The 22,314-nt window shown below is 54.8% G+C and overlaps 3 long non-coding RNA genes across 3 annotated transcripts in view; 2 read left to right on the top strand and 1 right to left on the bottom strand.

Annotated features, from left to right (window-relative positions):
- Positions 1-22,314, bottom strand: part of LOC115938083 (uncharacterized) — a 69,954-nt gene that overhangs the window by 25,524 nt on the left and 22,116 nt on the right. The window lies entirely within an intron of this gene.
- On the top strand, positions 12,823-13,626 carry LOC145721938 (uncharacterized). Its single transcript, XR_014145970.1, has 2 exons — positions 12,823-12,935; positions 13,238-13,626. It is a non-coding gene; the product is annotated as an uncharacterized LOC145721938 (long non-coding RNA).
- On the top strand, positions 16,364-17,949 carry LOC145721936 (uncharacterized). The gene is made up of 2 exons (XR_014145968.1): positions 16,364-16,833; positions 17,030-17,949. It is a non-coding gene; the product is annotated as an uncharacterized LOC145721936 (long non-coding RNA).

Below are 22,314 nucleotides of genomic sequence, written 5' to 3'. Positions count from 1 at the left end.
AGAAGAACAGCGAGAGCAGGGATGACACCCTGGCCCGTGGCCACACTGTGCACCATCTGGCTCCAGCCAGCACCCTGAGCCCTAGAGGCCAGAAGCCCTCACCCCAGCAGGGCACTGGAGGCTTTGCGGGCCCAACTGCCAGGCCCCAGATGCTGGGGTCATGGCAATCCAGCCAGAGACGGGTCCTTAGGGCCCCCGGAACCAGCACGACATGGCCCCTGGGGGGAAGGGATGGAGGCCATCCTGGCTCTCCCTGGGGGCGGCAGAACTCCAGCGCAAAGGACAGGGCCTTCCTGGCACTGCATGTCTGGGAAGAGCCCACCAAGGTCAGCATCCATGACAGGGAAACAATAAAAAGGGGTCTCGTATCCGGCCGTTTCCACAGAGCGTGGGGACAGCGTGGGGAGAGCGCAGGTCCTGTGGTCAGAGACTGGTTTGGGTGCAGCCTCTGTTACTCCCTCGCTGTGTGACTCTGGGAATGCTCCTTGGCCTCTTTGAGCCTTGGTTTTCTCACACAGAAAACTGCTAGCACCTTCCACACAGGCAGGGCCTGCAGCCGTCCTGTCCGCATCATGTTCCAGCACCCGGGCAGCGCCGGCCCACGCTGGCTCCGATGGGATGTCAGAAGGAAGCAGAACGGGCCGACTGCGTTTTCAAATGGACAGTTAAAAAAAGGGAGGGGGGCGCCTGGATGGCTCAGTCGGTGAAGCGTCTGCCTTTGCTCAGGTCATGATCCCGGGGTCCTGGGACCGAGCCCCGCGTCGGGCTCCCCACTTGGCGGGGAGTCTGCTTCTCCCTCTCCCTCTGCCTCTCCCCCTGCTCGTGCTGTCTTTCAAATAAATAAACAAACTCTTTAAGATAAACAAATAAACAGGATCAAAGTAGCCGGCCCTGAGGCTGGCGCTTAGTAGGTCAACAAAGGGTTGCTCCCCCCAGCTGCAAGGAACTGAGTCCTGCGCGCAGCATCTGACTTGCGCTGACCCTCCCTTGGGGGAGCCAAGTGTGGCCCCCAATTCTCCACTGGGCCAAGGCAGGGGTTTCTGCTTCTCTGGGTCCCTTCACTGGTCCTGCCTGAGCCTGTCTGGCTCACTCGTCCCCTGGCAGTGGGACGCTTGCGGTGGCAGCCATACCTCTCTGCGGTGGCATCTGCTGAGGCTGTGCTGGCCGGCCACACTGCCTGGCCCGGGAGTGCCCACCTGGAAGCTGCTTCCCAGGGCCACCAGCAGCACCCGCACGGTCACACAGGCTATCTGAGCATGACCGCATCTCGGGGGGCGAGGCTCACCTCTGCAGCTAGAGCACCCGGCACCGAGGCCCGAGACCCTCGAGGCCCACCCATCCGGGGCTGAGAGCCTCCACAGGTCGTGGCACCAGGCGACGTGCTCTTCGGGTGATCGTAACCACGAAGGCTCGAGCCGGAGGGCACCTTCTCTCCCGCGGTCAGCCCCCGCGATGCTGCTGCAGGCCGCCACCACCATGTCACCTGGGCCCGGGCACGGCCGGCAGGCGGGGGGCCCACCCGCCTGGACCCCGCATGCCACGCTCAGGTGGGAGACCTCATCCCATCGAGCCAAAAGAAGCTGCGCAACCAGGAGGCTCTGGCGGGTGGGGAACTCCGCTTGCCTCGAGGACCCCGCCGCCCACGCCTGGGCCGGAAGTGCAGACACACCCACTGCAGGAATCCTGGGGCAGGGCCGGGCGCCCAGGAAACTGGGCCAGAGGTTCCCCAGCACATGCTGGAGCAGCCCGGCCCCCCCGCCCCCACCCTTCTGTGGGTCTGCGGGCCTGGCCTCTCAGACCTCCCTCCTAGTCCCTCAAGAAACTCGGAAGCCAGAGTCCTGGGGACCCGAGGCTGGGGACACTTTCCCAGGGCCCACCAACAACTGCTCCCCATTAAGGGGGATGAGTGGGGAGTGACCTCATCACCAGGGAGGCCACGAGAAACCTGTGAGTAGTATTGCTTTATGGATAGGGAAACTGAGGCTGGGATGGGCAGGCAGCTCTCTTGAGAGTCCAGGCCTCCGGTCTCTACCTAAGAGGCCCCAACGAGGGGACACACAAACCACCCGGGGCCTCCCAGACAGGCTCCCATCTGCCACGTCGGACCGTTTCCCGAGTCTCGTGCTGTTATAAATGCTTTAAGGACACAGAACCCAGGCCCATAGTAAAGATTCTCATCAAAGCTCTTTTTTTGTCCAAAGGTGCGCTGGGCGTTCACAGGACCTCATCAAATCCCCCGTCCCCAGCACGTTACTGATGAGCTAGCTGGGCCGCTAAAGCTGCTCAGTGGCCGCCCAGGGGCCCGAGCCCCGCACACAGGTGCACGCACGCACACGGACCTGCCCAGGAAGACTAGCCCCGCTGGCTGCTTCTCGAAGGACGGCCGCCAGCGCACCAACCGGCCCACCCCTGGGCTTTCCGGCCGCTCCCCTCCCTCGGCCGCCTTCGCGGATCCTGTTCTGGGCCTGCTCGTACTGCCATTTCCTCTCCCAGGCCTAGAGGCTCACTTGCACTCCTCAGCGTTTGCAAATGGCCGGTGCCTGGAACAGCCTGCCCCTCCGGGGAGACCGCACCATGCCTCGCCAGGTCCCAGCGTGTAGCCAGCCCGGCCAAAGGGTCTTCCTTCACCTCCCAGGGGCCTGGCAGCTGGGTGCCCTGTCCAGCCTGCTTTGGCTGGCCCTGGGCTGGGGAAGACGACCCATCACACTGGGGCAGCCGAGTGCCCAGCAAGTGTCCCCCGGAGTGGCCCACGGGCTCCATGGCTCACTGAGAAGCCATGACGAGCACCTGCCCCAAGCTGGCACAGTGCCTCCAAACGCCCGTCCACCTCTGGAAACCACCGACGCACCAGGCAGAGCACAGCACACTGTGTGCGTCTGCACATGGCCCGGGGCTCACGCACGGGCAAGGGTGCACCGTCCACACCTGAGCACCGCGTGGACATGCAGGATGAACGTGGGCTTTGGAGGACGGCGGGCCCAGGTCTGAATCCCATCCCTGATCTTCATCAGCTGGTTGAATCTGGGGACTCAGCTTCAGGCTCAGTGCCTCCCCTGGCCGAATGGAGCCGGTGTTAACCCCCGCCTGGCAGGCACGTCCGAGACTCAGAAATCAACCGAGGATTAAGAGCGGGTATGGGGTGCTCTCTGGGAACTGAGTGCTGTGCTAAGGGCGTTCCATGTGTGACTATGAGGTGGGGACACTTACTGGGCCCATTTCACAGATGAGCAAACGGGGACACGGAGAGGTGAAATGAGTTGCCTTTGATCAACAGGGCCAGGAACTAACACCGACTCAGTCTGAACCCCGGCCTCAGTCCCGGAGCTCCCGCTCTTCTGCACTCTGCTCTGCCGACCGAGCAAGGTGCCGGGCTCTGGTTCTGAGGGCGGCGGCCGCTCCGCCTTGCCCACTCTTTCAGAGCACCCAGCCCAGCGCCATGTTCTCCGGGCTGCTAGTAAATACAGGTCTGATGCCAAGACCAGGGTCAATAGGCTGAAAGACCAAATGGGAAAGGAGGAAGTGGTTAAAAAAAAAAAAAAAAAATGCAAGAGCAGGACCGCTAGAGAAAGCAGCTCCCCAGGAGCTCCGGGAAATTTCATCAACTTTTCGCCCTTCCTGTTATTCCCAAACATCTCCACCAACAGGTACGTGCCTTCAGATAAACAAGCCACAACAAAGCACTTCTATTAACAAATGGAAGGAGACTTGGGAGCCTGCAGGAGACAGCAGAGGGAAGCATCCCTGCCTCGTTCAGGTTCGGCCACAAGCCCCGGGTGTGAGCTCCGGGCCACAGCGAGGGAAGGCGGCCTCAGAGGCTGGGAAGGGCAGAGCCGGGATCCAGAATTCGGGGAAAAGCAGAAGCAATCACTTAAAAATGGGGGGGGGGGGGCGCGTGGGGTGGGGTGGGGAAGAACCCTCGGAACGGATTACGTCATAACGTGAACAAATTCACAAAATAAACAGTTATCATGTGCAAATTATTTGTGCTCGTAAAACTTCTCTGTCCTCATGTGTGATGACGGCCAATAAATTCTGCACCTTGTTATCTCGGTGAGATAATTTTTTTTTTTAAGTTTATAGCTACTCTTTGTAGTTTACCTGTTGATATATATATATATATGTGTGTGTGATGTATATATATATATTTTTTTTTTTTTTTTGCGGCGGGGGAGAGGGAGGGATTTAAATGTACCTTTAAACCACGCTAAGTATTTGTCATCCTATTTTTCATAAACATCTCAAAATAATTTCATGTAAGCCTATACAGAACAGCTAGAGATTTAATGAAGATCTCAAAATCTTAAGTCCCAAACCCCATAATTTTGAATTTAAATCTAGCGTTAACGCTGTTCATGCTGCCAAACAACATAAAAATTGGTCATTAATTAAAACATTTAAGGTCCTTTAACGTAGGGCATTTGGAGTCTTAAAAGGCAAAGACAAAGACCAACATTTAAATTCTAATCTAATGAAGGTGATGGTGGTTCTTCTGCCAAATTGTTCAGGGGACGAGAGGATCATAGGACTGTTTTTATACACAAGTGCAACTTGTTTATTTTGACCTCAGTTCTTCGAAATTGTCGACTCCACAATTGAAATATGCTGTGTGTTCCAACAAGGACCCAGCAGTCGTAATGACAGACCAGCCCATCTGTGCTGTGAGAATGTATAATTTCAGTCTATAGTGGAATTTATATAGAAGCAATGATGTGAAAACTGCTATGCGTGGTACTTTCTTTAAAAAAAAAAAAAAAAAACCTGCCGAGAAGTATTGGGTGCCATGGAGAACGCGGATATTTTCCCTGATTCAGAACACAAAAGATTCCATGGCATTTTCCTGATTTTGGGGGAGGCAGAATGTCATTGCCCAAGTTAAAAAACAAACATGGTAATTGGTCACATATAACCATCCCAGCTCTACAAGGCGTATGCTGGAAATGTGTTATCCATAGACATTACACCCATTAGGTGAAAATCTCGGTGGAAAATACTAATTTAGAATGAAAATGCTCATTTATGGAAATTAATTGATTTTATGCTACTTGCCCTTACCTCCAAAAAGAAGAGGAAGTCGTGCTCCGGGAATGTGACTATCACTCCAGGATTTAGGATTAAAGGCCTATTTACCTACACTAATTATACCAAAAAATAAAATTTTTGGAGATGAGGCATGGGCAGCTATTCAAAGCATAAATTCTTTAAATAAAAACTCCTTTCCCCCTACCCACCTCTCTACACTCTGGACTCTTTTGCTTTAGAATTTATGGCACTGTTTTTTTCCTATTACTTCTTTTTTGTCACCAGTGTTTTATTTGGTGCTTGCTAAATATTTGGGTAGAATGATCCTCCAGCTTGCGGCAGCAGAATGTGGCTGTCACAATCATGAAAATGTTTTAATTATCTCTGCTATATACGCCTGTCTCTGCAGCCCCAAACCCCCAGTATCGACTGCTGTCTAATCTAAGAACAAAAGCAGCCGTGATAGTCCTTGTGTGAGCTGAGCTCACTTTTATGTTTGGATGTATCTGCCCAGGCCGGCTGCTCAGACCCACACAAACAGGGCCCAACGCCTCCGAATCAGGAAAACAAAGATGTATTTACGTGGGAATTTTCCTCTCCGTTGCAATTTAGAACTTTCTGGGCCTGATTTTCCATTTTCCATAAATCAAGACCCCAGCTACCCTCCAACATGGGGAAAAACCAGGCCGCATCTGTGGGCGTTTTTGTCAGCCTGCCAGGGGACGGAGGTAAGTTGGAGCTGAACTCTGCAAAGCCCACCTTTTATATGAAAAGGTTCAGCCCTTCTGAAGGGTCAGGGACCATCACAGAAACTTGGGCAACCGTGGAGGGTAGCTTTTGGGCTGCAGCAGCAGCGCGGCCTGGGGATGCAAAGGTCTTTGAGGGACTCCCACCCCTGTTGGCCACGGTTCAGGCCCAGGACGGTCGAACGTCTCAGCCCACAGTTCTGCAGATGGGAAACCAGGACGGGAGCCGGCACAGGCCAGCCCTGGACAACTCAGGCCCCCAGAGGGTCCGTCTGGTGGACGTGCCCACGTGGACCCCACGCACCGTCTGTGGGCAGGGCAGTTACGAGCTGGACACGGCACCGTTAGGCGGAATCCCCGGGCTTAAATAAGTGTTTAAAAAACAAAGCACAAAACCACCAAAAAGATTTTCCCCATATTGAGCTGAAAGCCGAAAAGAGCCTTCTTTTTTCTCCCGACACTCCCCCCCCCCACACACACACCCGAAATAAAATAAAACGAAAGGGAGAAAAGAACTGGATCCCTAAACTGTGGACATGGCAGCATTAAAGATGCCGGATAAAATAAAAGGGCCTCTGTTTCTCAACACAGAACCCACCCTCCCGTGTGCCAGCCCAGCCCTGCCTGCTGAGGAGTTTGCTAGGAGGAGCATGGGCGCTTTGGTGTTTTTCCCTCTGCCGCTCCTGGCACCACCAAAAATTAAAATAATGATGATGATGATGATGATGATGAGATCCCCACGACAAACCAACACAACTGAGCAGAAACGAGTAGGCCATGCCTATTAATACCTCCCGAAACATTCGTTCAAATTATAATTGAACACACAGCTACTGTGAAATAACAAACATTCATTTTTATTGTGATTCCCAAAGCCTATAGCTTTGGATCTTAAAAATAAATGGGCTTGGCTTCTGCATTTTCCCTGCAGTTTTTGGAAAGGCTTACTTCACTGAAGATGGGGGGGGGGGTGGTCGGAAATAGAATTTTGAATTTCGGATAACCAATTAGAGGGAAGGAAACGTAACAGGCATCGAGCACAAGATGGCAGAGCCCTCGGCTTGTCTCCAGCAAAAGAGAAGGGAAGAAGGTGACTTACCCAAGGTGCAGGAGGATGAGGAGCTTTCTCCAAAGCAAGGAAGTGAAAATGGTGCCCCCTGGCCCGGCCGGGCACAGTGGCAGGAGGAGGAGGGCAGGTCCCACTGGCCAGCAGGCCGTCCCCAGGTGCCAGCCCCGGTCCGACGGGCCCTCAGGCGTCCTGCTCTCTGGCCACCCTCGTCCATCGGTCCCCTCGGTCCTGGCCGGCGTGGCCTGGGCCTCGGCCACCCCGGCACCCGGAGGCAGGGCTGCCAGGAGCCAAGTGGTGCTGGGGGAGGCTCTGCTGCCAGCCCAGGAGGACGAGGAAAATGCTACTTTTGTCTCCTGCTCTCATCTGGCACTGGCTGCCCGGGGAGGGGGGGCCAGAGGCGGCCGCTGCGGCTCGGCCCCGCCCACCGGGAATTTTTGAAAGATGCTCCTGGGTGCCGGGAGGATGGCAGACGTGGCAGAGGCGGGTGGGCCGGACCCCCGAACCCACCACCAGACGGGGGCGGCGAGGGGGGGGGCGGCCGAGTGGGAGAGGGAGGAGGCAGCAGGCGCGACTGGCCACTCAGCGGCTGGCCCGAGGAGGACGGGGGAGCCGGCCCGGCCCAGGCGCCAGCCCTCCCCGTGGCCAGGCGGCGCGGCCCTGGGCGCCATGTTGCTCCGGAGTCCAGGCGGCCCGGGCCCGCTCCCGGCATAGAGGCCGCATTGTTCCCGTGCCGGGCCCGAGGAGGATCAGGCGGCGGCGGCCAGCACCCGGCGTGCTCCCTGGGGGGGCGAGGCCCAGGGCCCCCCACCCTGGCCGCTCCCTGCGCCCCGGCCTCGGAGCGAGCCCGTTCCAACAGATGCCCCGAGAGGCCGTGCCGCCAGGGCTCGGCATCGGCCTTGTGTCCGAGTGGCCACCTGACCCTGGGCCACAGCAGCTCTCTGAGCCTCAGTTTCCCCATCCACAGAAGGAACAGGGATAACGACTCCCACCACTCAGGGCTGCTGGATGACGGAATGAAAAATGCACACAGAGGGCTAAGCACCAGGCCGGGCACCCTGCTGGCCCTCAGGAGCAGGTCGCCTTGCCCAGAGGAGCTGCAAAGCTGCCGGGCTGCCATGAGGGCATCGGAGTCCAGAGTCCAGGCTTGTCACCACACCCTCTCAGACCATCACAGACTCTTCTGTGGCCCATCCTGGCCAAGGTGGAACGTGCCCGGGCTCCGGCCCTCGGACCCGGTCAGCGGGCCTGAGGGTTTATCGTGGCGCTTTTCTTTGGAGATTTATCAGATTTGGCTGCCTTTTGCTGAAGGCATCTGGGCCACATCTGTGTGGCCATACTATCTGCCCAAGTCCCTCCGTCGGCCCTTTATGTGGCCAGGCACTTGCCGTCCCTGTGCACGGTGAGCCACAGGGCTGTCAGTGTGAGACAGGGGCTCCCCAGGCAGGCAGGGCCAGCTCTGTGCTGGAGTGGAGGGCACAGCATGGACTGAGCGTGGCTGGGCCTGCCGTCCGGCTAATGGGCCCTTCTGTCGGTAAGGACTGAGGGTAAGGGACCATCTAGACACCTGAGCATCTGGGGACGGGAGCTCAGGCTCAGATACGGTCATGCCCATAAAGGACGGGGTGGGAGATGGCAAGGCGACCGAGCAAGAAGGAAGCAGCCCAGAAGGAGCCCTCTGGTCCTCAGGCTCTGGTCTCACGCACACCGCCACGTGACCAGCTCACCAGCTGATGCCAGAGACAAAGCAGGTAGGATTCCGATGCCATGCGCCTGACCAGGAACGCCGGAAATTCCATTCCAGGAACGGCTTGGTACACCTACCAACAGCCTGGCCCCCGGGGAGGAGAGGGTCCCCCCCCACGCTCCACGGGGAAAGCCACTGAAAGCCAGGTGGCCATCTGGGGGCCAGCCCCGACCGAGGAGAGGAGGCAGAACCTGGGTTATGGCTGCAGAGGTGGTGGGTGCCCCTTACCCCAACACACACGCACACAATATCGCCACAGCCAGAAGTGGCCTCGGCTGGGCCAGCTGGCTGCCTGGGAGATATGGCCTCCACCCCAGCGTGGGGCTCGGGACACAACACATCAGTCCGGTGGCAGAACAGCCTGGCCCGAAACAGTTCCTTCTCAGTTGCAACCCTGGGCCATGAGGTTTGGCGGCATCGCCACTGTGTCTCTGGGCCAGAATCCCCGGAGACAAGCCCTTCTCCTCCTGGCCGGGCGGGGAGGGCTCCACAGGTTAACACGCACAGAGCCCGACACGCCAGGGACACACATGTGTCCCTGCAGGCCGGAACCCGCATGTCTGGCGCCTCCTCGGAGCCCAGGCAGGTCTGGGTGACGTGATGTACACCCAAATGCAACTCGCAGCGGCAGGAAGACTGAAGCCCGGCACCATCGTTTTATTATAATTTAAAATGTAATTATAAAAGGCTGATTTGGATGTAAATATCGCCATTAAACACATGAAAGGCGAATCGAGATTTAAGAGCCCCAAATCAGCAGGTAAATATTTCAGCTAAACGCTCTTCCTGCCATCTGAGATGCCAGAATTAAGGAAGGGCGGTTCACCGCGAAAAAAACCCAGCCCCAGCCTTAGAAGCCAAAGGGATCAGGGACAACATTCCTTTTTTAATCTTAAGGGAAAATTCTATTACTCCCTAAAAAAAAAAAAAGAAGAAGAAGAAGGCGGCTGTTTCACTTTGTACATGCCATGCACACATTTCCAACCACAATAATAATCATTACCTCGGCTGCTCACATGTCTGCTCAGAGAACCAACCTCTCAGCCACCCATGGAGCAGCAGGCCCGGCCGGCGGCTCAAGGGCTGGATTACTGCAGCCACGCGGGTTTCTGACCCGTCCGGAATCCGGCGCCAACAAGTCCGCCATCCAGAATCTCACAGCGAGACCCTAGGGCATTTACTTGTGGAGCTGCCCCAGCTGCCTGAATAAAAGCCCGTGTCAGAGGGTTTTCTGCCTCATGACACACCGATCCAGCCTTTTCCACTTCGATTTTACCAAATCTATACCCGTGGCCTCAGACGTTGTTTCGGTCACCCCCAAAAGAGAGCTCTCTTGATGGCATTTCTGGGGGGCAGGTCAGAGAGACCACAGCGAAGCAGTTCCAGCATCCAAAAAAAAAAAAAAAAAAAACCACCCCAAACCGAAAAACCCCAAGTAAAAGCAGTTTTAAAAAACGAAACCTCATTTTTAAAGCCAAATGTTATCATTTGCCAACAAAGACTTACGGGTGAAGGGGAAGCTTGGTGGGGAGGGGACTCTCATCCCTCACCCCCATTGGGGCCACTCCCTCCCTGGTCCTCACCCGCTTCGCAGGGGCGTCCAGACTGAGGACCCCCTTAGTTGGCAGGGATCCCAGGCCGATTCTCTGCCGCAGCCTTCCCCACGTCCCCCCAACACCGGGGAGACGTTCTCAGTTCTGGCCCCAGCCGGATCAGTTCCTCCGAGTCCCTAACGTGAGCCTGGGAGCCAGGCCCTGCTTCTTAGGGCACCTTCCTGGCTGCGTGGAGGCTGTGGGTTTAGCAAGAACGGGGCTGAACGCTATCCACCGCGGCAGAGCAGGGAAGAGGGAGACGGCTGGTGCATAAGCCTCAGAGTGAAATTCTGTTCATTTTGGTAATTCGGAAGACATCCATCCAGTGCTAACTCTGGGCCAGTTTGTCAGGAGTTACAAACACCCTCTCCAGCCAGGAAGGGTATTTGAGGGTTGGCGTGTGGCTTCACCACGGCAGGCCAGGCTCTCTGATAACCTGCACACTGCTCCCAGCTGCACTGGACAATGGGCTTTGGGAGGAGCAAAGGGCCCCAGAGAATCACAAATTTGTCCGAAATCGCTCTTGATGGCCTCCTCCTCGGAGGATGGACCCTTCCTCTTAAGAGTCCGGGTTTTCTTCACTTCCATTCCAGGATTACCTGCCCCCCCAACCCCCCAGCAGACAAGGGCCCATCGGGTCTGGCCCGTGGCAGGGTCCATCCAGCTCACCATCCGAAACCTGGAAACCTGGCTACCTTTCTGGTGCTTGCGAAGGTGCCCCCGCAGCCTTGCGAAAGAGATCACAGAAGGAAAAAATTAAACTTGAGAAAGTTTAGCCTCCACTCAACAAAGAAAGCCAGACGTTCCCACTGAATTTCCAAAAACCATGGGTCAGGGGACTTTCTTTTTTCCCTTTTTATAAATCTCCGTCCCTGACTGGGTTCTCAGGGCCCGTGACACCCAGAAACTCGAGCTCCGCCATCCCAGCCAACGGGACACTGGTCAGCCCTGAAAATAAGTATTTCATATAAAAGATCCATTGTCTTTGCTTGGAGACAGTTGTTGCGTTTTTCCCCTCCTCTGCTCCGTAACATCAGCAAGCGCAGCCGATGCCCAGGCTCCTTTCTCGTTCCGACAACTTGTTTTGAGAAAGGGCCATCTTGCTGGGTCTTCCTGAACCATCAGCTAAGAGAGAAAAGCCTCAACGAAGCGTTCTGGGAAACGTATGCTTGTATGTGGCCAAAGAGCGATTAGCTCATCAGTGGTGAAACCCTCCCACCAAATCGCCTCCCACGTTGCCAGCTCCAATACTGGCAGCTGGTGTGGCCACTCTGGACCCCCGAGTGGTGATGGCCTGCCCTCATGCTTCCCCTGGACCCTGAAGAGGTGAGAGGCACAGGTCAGACCCCGGGGTCAGCACCCAAGTGAGCTCCTCAAGTGCCATTCTGGGGGGAGGCCCCACTCCTTCCTCGGTGAACACGTCCCAGGACCTCACGGGGCCCTGCTCCCATCTAGTGTCCCCAGTGCCTCCGAGCCAAGTCCCCGTGACAAGGGAAGCCCGGCTCTGCAAGCTTCCTGGCATTCCACCTGAGAGAAAACATCAAAGTTCACCTTGCACCACCACCTACGGCGGGGAGGATGGGAGGGGGTAAACTCGTAGGTGTCCTTTCGGGTGAAACCAAAACTGGACTCTCTGTTTCTTAGAAACTCAAAAAATATAATCATCACCAGCGGTAAACATGGCGATTACCATTTACAACACCAGCATGCTTTATGGCGTCCCTGCCACGTGCCAGGAACCGTGCTTTGTGGGGAGAGCGCTGTCTGGACCCTCCAAACGCCCCTCTGACGTTGCTGTCATTATTCCTGTGCTAGGGCTCAGGGTACAGGCCCGGGGCGCTAAGTGCCTTGTCCAGGGTCACACAGTGAGCCAGGGGCAGGGGCCAGATGGGAGCTGCCCGACGGGAGCCAGGACACCCCCCGCCCCCCATTGGTGGGGTTCCTGCAAGAGTATTCTCCCTTCTCCCCAAACATCCAAACATGCAAGCACACCCTCTAAGCCCAAGGAAAACCAAGCACGATGGTTGTGAGATGTTTTCCTGGCTGGCCTGCAAGGGCCTCCCTCCCTTCCCGGACACTGTCCCTCACCAGGAGCACACGTTGGTTTCCCTGGACACCAGGGAGCACTGGCTCAGGCCGAGGGCCTGTCAGGGTGGCCAAAGCCCTCGGGCCCCTCCCTCAGCCCCGGGGGCTGCCTTCCCGTCAGGCCTCAGCCACACCGGGGCAAAACAGGCCCCAGCACCCTCCTGAGGACAGGAGCAGGCGAGACCGGTTCGCAGACTGTCCCACCAGGTGCAAACCACACAGACCCAAAAAGTAACCCTGCCACAAAACTCCGTGCTGTGCCCGTGGAGCCAAGCACAATGCTATCTGTACCTGTTCGGGTGGCATGTGTGCCCGGGCCCCAGTGGCGGCCTCATCACCATATACTGCCTTTGCCAAGCAGCCGGACCCCACCAGCACCCTGGACACCCCTCACCCAGGATCTGGGGCTTCAAGCGGCGGAAGGCTGGGCATGACTCAGCCCCAAGCGCAGGCAGGGAAAGACCTGGGGGCCGGCCCTGGTTTAAAACAAAAGCAGAAATACCAGGGCCATCCTCCCACTAGCCCACCTCAGTCCAGGAGACCCTGTCCCCCTGCTTAGCACATTCTATTCAATCCAGAAGTGACAAAAAGCAGGCAGGCGCCAATTCATTTTCAGAACCTCGACTTTGGTGTGGATATCCTCAAAACTAAATTTTGCCTGGATGGGATATCCCAACATGGTAAGAAGCCCCCCCCCCGGCGGGGAGGGGGGCCCAAGTCTCCACTGGAACTGGGCTGGCTCCAAGGAACAAGGACAAAGGCAAGACCGGACGGTGTTGCTGCTGAGGCCGTGCCTCCATCTGGGAGGGTGGGGTGGGGGGAGCACTGTTTACTAGAGACTCTCAACCCCATCACCCTCCGTGTGCCAGGGCACACTGGGGCCGGGGAGATGGGCCTCTGGAGCTTTGGCAAATAGCCAGCCCCCACTAAGTGGCCCTGGGGGTGCTTCCTTGGATGCTCAGGCCTTTCCCTGCTCCCATAGGCCCGAGAAGAAGCAGCAACGGATACCCCTTGTTTGGGGGTCAGCAGAATGCCACACCTTCCTGCCCATCACGAGATATGTCACAGGTCATCTGTGGACCCGGAGAGAGCATCTCCCGCATTTTGCAGGCGAGGGTCGGCTGGAACTTGAGCTTTTCCTGATTACAAACCCGGTCACTGCCAATGCCGAGCAACAGCTCCCGGCTGGAGAAGCAGGCCTTCGGCAGCGGCAACCCCGTTCCTGAGATCGCTCTTGAATGTCCCACCCGGGTTTCACATCTGCTAACTGCCTCTGATAGAGTCATAAATAAAAATTCAAAACGTGGGAGGTGAGGATGTGGTATGGGAGGTGGGGGGCACAGCGGCTTAGCAGAAGAGATGCCCCCGGGTCTGGTCCCCAGCACCTAAGCAAACTTTCAGTCTCTGTGCCCGGGGGTTGGCCAGATCTCAGTGAAATGGTCTCCTCTTTCCTCTGGGTTCTTTCCTGGGCTCTAGGGAACCAGGCAGCCCGGGGCGAGGCTGTTGTCAGGCAGGCCTGGGCTACTCGGGCCTCTGTCCATGTTCCCGGAAACGTGGCCTTCAGGTGCCAGCTCACAACTCTGGGGCGTGAGGGAAACAGGGCCCCCCCTGCCCATTATTTTGTGGTCAAAGCACCCATGAAGGTTCGCCAAACCACATCAGTAAGATGGGGAGAGCAGAGGGGAAATCGCACCTGTGATAGGATGGTATTACAAGTCGGCCTTAATCCCATCCCCCCCCCACCCCCAGGACGGGTTTCACTTTAACAGGATAGGTACCCGCGAGTACAAACATGCATTTTAAAATCCCAAATGGCTAGAACCAACGAACTAAAATAAAACGAAGACAGTGCTGGCCTGCAGAGACCACCCTGGCTTCTGAAACCCAACTTTGAAGAAATTAATTTCAGCGTTACCTTACAACCCTGTAATTACGGCAAACACGCATTCCTTCACCCATTTCTTGCTCCCCACAAACTCCCCAGGGCCGCCGGCTGGGCCTGTGTGTGAGCCACCTATAAAGGGAGATTTATTACGAAAAGTTATGAGTTGTTTTTCGTTTTATGCCACCATAAACAAGAGCCCCACACAAGGGCCTTTCACTCAACCGGCCCGGTGGCCGCCAATGCTTGACTGCGGCCCCCTAAGTCGGCTCTCCATAAATGCTTGACCAGCAGGAAAAAAAAAAAAAGAAGAAGAGGCGCTTTGGTTGGTTTAGTAGAAGGGAATGAAAGATGTCAATTTTTCAAAGAGGGATTGTAGCTTCCAGATAACCCTGCCGAACACATTACACCTAAAATCAGATGCTTTCTCTTTTTTTTCCTATTCTGCTGAAGATACCTGCTAACGCTATTTTATGTGTCCAACAAGATTCTCTCTGGCAAATGGTCCACACACCTGAGATCAGAAACTGTATTTCACAAATCACAAGTTCCTGAATTTTAATGACGGCCGTGGAGTTCTTGCCAAGCTGGACGAGCTTCAGGTTCAAGAGCAACCTCCCTCCCGGGTCTGTGGAAGGCCGGCCTGCCCTACAGGCTCTTCTTAGAAATCTCTTCATTAATATTTAAATACTCACTACGTAGCGAAAGTGAGAAATGCACTTACCATCCTCAAGAGTCGCCCGAACCCGATCGTGACCCGGGACACGCAGGTCGACTGCCCTGCCCTTGGCGGAGGAACGCGCCTGAACGCAGCCAGCGCTGCGCTATCGTGCCCACACGCCACAGGCCCCGGGCCATGGGTCTGAGTCCTGGGTCCCAAACGCTTCCCTCCTTCACGCGTGTAAACCGCAGAGTTGCAGCGCGGTGCCATCTCCCGCAACTCTTCGCAGGGCGGGACGGCCCCGGGACGGAGAGACAGTCGGGCGAAGCGCACCGCCAGGCCCCACTCCCCAGGTCCCGCACCGCGCCGCTCCTCCTCTCCTGACTCCAGCTTGCCGGTATGGAACCACCGGACCTCTCCGAGGAGCGGCCGGCAGAACCCGGTCTCCGCGTCCGCGACTAGCGCCTCGAGGGACCTTTGTCCAGGACGAAAACGAAAGCGCGCCGGGCCGGGGGCGCCCACGCCCTGCCGCGGAGGTCCGGGCCGGCGCACTCCGCGACTTTCTCCAAGTTCACGTGCTTCCCGGGCGGGCGGGAGGCGCGGGCCCCAACTTGCAGAGCCGGGCCGTCGGGCGCGCTGAGGGCTGCGGGCGGGCTCGGGGCGGCCCCGGGGCGGCCCGGCGGCGCGGGCCCGGCACAATGGGCGCCGCCGGGCGGGTGGGCGCGGGGACAGCGCGGGCCCGGCTGCCGCGCGGCCGCTCATCTGGCGCGGCCCGGGCGCCGAATGCGGCGGCGGCGGCTTGGCACAGACGCGCCGCGCGCCCGGTGCATGCTAATGGCCGGCGGCCGCGCCATGAATTATTCAGCAGCGGCGCGGAGAGGGCGAGCGCGGCGCGGAGGGCGGCCCGGCCCGCGCGTCCCCCGCCGCTGCGAAGCCGCGGCGGCGACTTCCCAAACTTTCCCCGGTCGGCACCGAGGATGCGGCCCCCGCGGCGCCTCCGTCCCCGCCCGAGCGCGCCGGCCGCGCTTCCCACGTTGCCGCCTATTTTATGTCTTTTGTCTCGGAGTTGGCACCTGTCCCAGAGAGCGCGTTTCCCTGCCCACCCCTTCGCCGCCGGATCGGGGCGGGGGAGGGGGTACGGGGGACCCGGAGAGGAGGGGACGGGGAGGTGGGGGGAAGCAAGGCGCCTATGGGCCCCGCAGCCAGGAGAGACCTCCCGGGGCCAGCGGCCGTGCCCGCGCACCCGGGCGCCTCTGTTCCGCGGGGGAGGTCAAGGCTTCGGCTTGTGCCCGGAATACCAACGAAGCCTCCGGGGGCCCCCCGGCCGTGCCCGCTGCGGGCGAGGACGGGCCGCGGCCCCTCCCCGACTCCCCCCACCCCCTCCGCCGCGCACCCTCCTCCCGGGGCCCGCGCGCGCGGGCGGGGCGGGCGGCGCGAGCAGCGGATTCGCCGCCCGAACCCCGCGCCTCGCCCCGCAGCCCCGCGTGCGCGCCCCCGCGGGCACGCCACCCCCGGCGCTCCCCGCCGCGCGCCCCCGGCCCGCGGCCCCGCCCGCCTACTGGCGCGGTCAGGGGGCACCGCGCCGCGAGGACCCCATCCGCCTCCAGCTTCGCGCCCTGGGGCGGCGCGGCTACGGGGGCGGGCAGGCGCGAGCCCTGGTCCCTGCTCGCCCGGCCGCCCTGGCACCGAGGCGGCTGCCGGAGCGCGCTCGGCGGCTGCGTTCCGAGGCGCCGGCTGCCATGATTGCGGGCAGCGGGGCGCGCGCGCAGGCTCGGGCCCGGCTCGGGGGACCCCGGGCGGACCGACGGTCTCCGGCCTGCGCGCAGAAGCGTGCGCGCCGCGGACAGCGGCTAGAGTCGCCGGCTCGGCACTGCAGGGGCCAGCGTGTGCCCCGGAGCTCTAGACGAGGTCCTGGGACAGGGCTCGGGGTCGACGGCGGCGGCGGGCTTCCCTCAGGGCAGGGTGCGCGCCAGGGCGACCCCGCGGCGGCTTCGCGGACAGCGCTCGTCCGGCGGAGGGAAGGGCGCGGTGCCAGGTGTGGTGGGGGGCGGGGTGCACGGGATCTGGTGAAGTGGAGAGGGGCAGCGCACTGAGCCCAGAGATGGAGGGGGTGCGCAAGGTGCCTGGCGGAGGGGAGGTGCCCTCAGGGTGCCGGGAAGGCGTGGGATGGCGGGGGCACCGTGCCCAGGGCCGCTGCCCAGCTCGGAGCTCGTTCTCTTCCTTCCCCGCAGAAACAACTTCCTGCTCCCCTGGCCCAGGGCGTAGGAGCTGCGGGGAGAAGTTCTAGGCCGCAGCTTGGCTCTCTCGGAGCTGACTACCCTGCAAGACCCCTGTGGCCGCGCGGTTCCTTCCCGCGCCCCCCGCCCCCGCCCCGGGGGTCGCGACAGGCTGGGCTCCAGGGTCCCGACGCTGGTTATAATGCTAAGGAGGCCGCAGCAGCTTTTCCTGCCGGCTCCGCAGGGGCGCCCAAGTGGTTTCCCCGCAGAGAGGCCGGCCTGGGCCTCTGGCGCTCGGGGACGACACCGGTCACTATGCTCGGACCCCCTCTCCCTGTCCGGGCATGAACCTCTCTCAGAGCCAGATGGACCTGGCTGTCCCTGGACGCCCGCAACGGGGGCCCATCCCAATGTCTCTCTGTGCCTGTCTCTGCCCCCCCCCCCCACCCCCCAGCCGGCCTTGGCATTCTAACCAGTGTCCCTTGACGTCACATCTCGCCATTTCTATCAACCAATTGAAACTTGCTCGTTGTCATAAAAATATATATACTTTTTATGCCATTGGTACATTCAAAAGTTCCTCGTGTGCCCTGCTTCCCAGGAAACTCCATTCCATATTGGATTGGACTGCCCAGAAGGGGGGAACTGGCTGCCTGAGGCAGGGCTGGGCTGGGGCAGCTGGAGCAGCCCTGCCAGGGCCTGGGCTGCCCACCGACCCAGTTTGGAAGTTCTCTAGACCCCCATGACCTTGGCCTTGAATTGTGGCCCCCATGACAAACATGGTTTTGTGGGGAGGGGAAAGGTCCAGGACATATCAAGGAATCTTCCGAAATGGTTTTCCTGGGTGTTAGGCTCTGACTGTGGCCTCTTTCTAGGGACAGCTTTTCTTACTCCTATGAGAAAATGGGAGTTTTATAAAATGGAGTAGAAATGTTTTCCGGTTAATCTTTTCACCGAAACGAAACGCTGACCAACTTTCACTTTTCACAGCTGCTGACAACAGGCGGAGCAGAGATAGCCCAAGCAGGGGTGACTTCACAATGGGGTGGGTTTCACTCTTTCCCCGAGGAAGGTCCAGGGTGGCCCTCCCAGACTCAAGGGCTGTGGGGTCCGGAGCTGGAAGCCCAGGAATTCTGGGTTCCTACTTCCTCAGAAAAGGACGCCCTTGTAGCGGCTTGAGTCGGGGGAATGCTGTTGCCCACGTTATAGCAACACGGCAGAAGGACAGTCTCTCCTGTCTAGCAGAATCCTTGATAATTTTCTTCCCTATTACAATTCCAGGCGCTGACCTGGGCTGTAGGGTAAGAGAACAGGTTCCTACAAGCTGAGTATGTGCAGGGCAGTCCCAAAATGCTGCCCAGAGCCCTCTATCACCTCCCTCTTGCTCTGGCCACACCGAGGAAGAACCCAAGCACCAACTGCTATTACACACCACCCCTCTTGTCCCCCCATCTCTACTGTATGGTTCAACTGCTTTAAAAAACACATTAGCCATTCTGTGACTTAGCAACTTTGGGGACTCCAGAACAACAAAATGTTTTTAGAGACTGGCTGAATGCAGACATCTAAACACACTCTGTCTCGGGCCCTTTTAATACCAAATCTTGTTTTTCCAAAATAATGAGCAAGCTCGGTTAATGATCGAACAGGGATTTTGAAAATAAATATATGGTTACTATTCTCACACAAAACCGTTCCCAAGTGTAAACGCTGGAGATGTGCATACCTTTGTGATAACGTTCACACACACGCACACACACACACACTGCATCCAACAACTACGCTCTAATCTATTTATAATCACTTCCCTAAGCAGTATAAATATTATAACTAATGTGATATATGTTTTGTGATTAAATTGGTGGATTAAAACATTGAATTTAAAAAGCCACAAAGAAAAAGAGACGATCTTACATTATGCCACTTACAACTTTTGTTCCATTGGCACAAATACAAATTTGACAACTGTATCATTACTGAAGGCGATGAGCAAATGCTAGCACATTAGCTTTGTAATTTTCACCTGAAATCATTGTATAATCATACCAACTTGCTAACCTTTTTATTAGCTGGTTTTTTTCTTGCTCTCACACACAGTAATAAGTTAATTTAATGCCATTTTCCTCCTCTCAATTTTTATTTGGTAAAACAAGAAATTGGATGAGTCAGAACAATACTTGAGAACACACACTTTTTTTTTTTTATCCCCTCTATACTTGGCAAGGATTTACATATAATTTGGTTGCAAATTCAGAAATCAAATTCTGCTTTATTCAAGGAAAATAATAGCACTCAGGTAATTCCATTGGGCATTATTCAGGTTGGTTTTTTAAAGTCTTTTTCCAACTTGCTATAAAATTACATTCTTCAAAGTAATTAATATTAAAAAGTATGCTCATATTATCAAAAAAGAAATCTAGAAGATTTACTTTGTTGGTGAGTGCTAATGATCCACAGTTTTCCTTGAAGAAGAACGTGGTCTGTGCCCGTGGGCCACACCAAGCCTAAGGTCAGATGCTCGAAAAAATAAGTCCTAGGAAGGCTCTCGATATACCGGGATGTTCATAGTATCAGCCTTATACAGTTACTTTTTCCTGATTTCTCCCCAGATCAGCCTAATGGGAATGCAGCTGGTGACTTCCTGCTCTGCCCCTGAGCCCCTGTGTCCCCGACTCAGCCTCCGGCCTCAGAATAGCCTAGGAAGGCCGCGGGCACTCCAGTTTACTCTCTCTTTTCTCAACGCAGTGACTTTCAATAGTTAAAAAAAGTCAGTATCCAAGGCATTCCAAGGACTTAGTAAACAGATGCATTTAATCTAATTAAAGCAAGGGGGATGTGTGTGAGTGAAAACTTACATTTTCACTTGGGTTTTGAACATTGCACTTGCACACTCAAGAATAATGATGTTTTCAAAGCTGGCCCAATAAGCTTGAGATTGTCAGAGCGTGGCGGCTCCTGGGTGAGATGCCCCTTCTTCAGTCATCCCAGACAATGTGCCCTTTCGGGGGGCTACTGGGAGGCTCTGGGTCCTGCCTGTAAAGGGCAAACCAGGCTTATTATTTTTTTTTCTTTTCTTTTTCTTTCTTTCTTTCTTCTTTTTCTTTTCTTTCTTTCTTTCTTTCTTTTTTTTTTTTTGTGTTGCTTTTGTCTCAAAGTAGTCTGCCAGTTTGGGATTCCATTTCTATCTGCCTATTTCGTAATAATGGGTACACATCTCTACGCAGGCTTTATTTGTATGCTCTGATTTGCGCACAAACCCACTGGCATCAATTTACCTTGGGTAAGCTTTTTTTTTTTTTTTTCCTTACGAAGATAGTTGAGGAAGGGATGAGGGGAAAGAAGCCTGCTAGTGTACCTACAGGTAAACCAAGGGAAAGATCATTGAGTGAGGGTCTCAGGCTGGGTAAGGACATGTGAGCAAGCACCACAGAAAGGATTCCTTCCTTGCAAACATAATGAAGCATTTTCAAAATCTTTTGCTTTCGTTCACCCCATTTCATGTCAACCTTGGCGTTAGTTCACTAGCAACCGAAATAAAACTCTAGCTATAGAATAAGCATGTTTGAGAAAGAAAACAGAGGGCAGAACTCTATACTAGCAGCCACCCCCCCCCAAAAAAACCCAGCATGCTGGCAGACCATTTCTGTATCTTTTTTCCTAAAATATATATATATATATTATATGTATAAAATATATATATATAAATACCCACATATATACGGAACAGACTTAGTGTGTCTGTCCCGATGATCAATAGCATGCCCCATGCTCTCTCCTGACTGATGGGTAGTAACTCCCTACCCATGTATTTCACATGTCTGTTTAGAAACATATGAGCAGCTATTTGGCAATATTCACCACACTTTAGAAGTCCACACATTCACCTTTCATGATGCATTACCTGTGCATGTATATTAAAAAAAAAAAGTCTAACAACGCTGAAAGCACTCTTAAGAGGTTTTTTTTTTCAAATAAAAGGAGAGCATAAAACAACCAGAAGCCTGCAATAAATATGTGTTCGATCACATATTCATATATATATATGTGAATATACTGTATATAATACATACATGCTGGTATCAAAAATTTCCCCTTACAGGTGAAGAATCACAACGAATCTTTTTCATTCCCAAGTAGTAACAACGCAAATCAGATAAAATGAATTGAGGATGACAGGCCAATACCCCTGGTGATACATGTATATACACCAAATGCCAAAGTGAGGTCCTCAGCATTATATAAGGAATGAGAGAGAAAAAGCATAGAACAAACTAAAGTTTTTAAAAATCAAAATTAACTCTCAAAGAGAAGTGGGCACTGAATTTATTTCAGTTGTTCAATTCTGCAATCTCTAAAATGGAATCATCACCAATTGGGAAATTGACACTTTCCTAAAGAATTTAGCCTGCCACGTATAGCAAATTTGTATTAGCAATTAAAGACAGACTGGAATTTGGGATTTAACAGTTTCCAGTAGACAGAATTATCTGTTTCCATGAAAATGAAAAACCATCAGAAAATCTGAATAGAATTTCTCTCCCCAGATATCCAAGGAATGCCTTCGTTTCAGTTGAAAAGCCTTGATTTATTTGAAATATTTTTGCATCCTATCGATCCTTCATATGGAGCCTGAAATAGTCATTATTTCAATAACTACATAGTCTTTTTGAATCACATCTAAGCAGACTTTAGCTATTAAAGATTTAAAGCAATTTTAAACTTTAAAAACTGTCACATGTTTATTTTTAATTTTTTTTAAAATACTGCTGAAAGTCAGTTCAATTTTTTTCTTTCCCCCAGATGAAAGAACTTTAGTATCATTTCTTAGCCATGCAGTTCCTCAGTGAGCTAGGTAAATTATAAGCCCTTAGAATAAAGAAGAAGAAAAGAAAGGAAATAAATCCTGATTTAGAACTCAAAAGGCTCATTGTTAAATTGCAAAGGACAGCAGGAACGTGTTTTAAAATCAAGATTTCACAGATCCGTTCTTTAAAATGATTGCGAAGAACCCAAGCTGCCTGCACAGTGATCACATGCAGAATGAGGGATTTTTGAGAGGACAATTTCAAGTTGTTTCAAATTTGACCACAGTGGTCTTACTGAAAGACTCCCATTTTATTTTCTTAAAATCTAATATGATTTCACACCACACAGGCAAGTAATTTGCTTTATATATAACGACAGTTTCATTTTCCTGAATGTGTCTAAATATCATAGCTTTTAGGTCTGGTTAACACAAAGACAAGGTTAAAGCTGAATTTTTCACATATGCCCTTTCTACAAAAAGTCAAGAAATGTTT

Source organism: Leptonychotes weddellii, chromosome 5, assembly GCF_054177405.1.
Source record: "Leptonychotes weddellii isolate Sample4059 chromosome 5, ASM5417740v2, whole genome shotgun sequence".
Lineage (NCBI taxonomy): Eukaryota > Metazoa > Chordata > Mammalia > Carnivora > Phocidae > Leptonychotes > Leptonychotes weddellii.
Note: the sequence above shows the minus strand (reverse complement) of the source record. Positions and strands in the feature narration are given on the sequence as shown.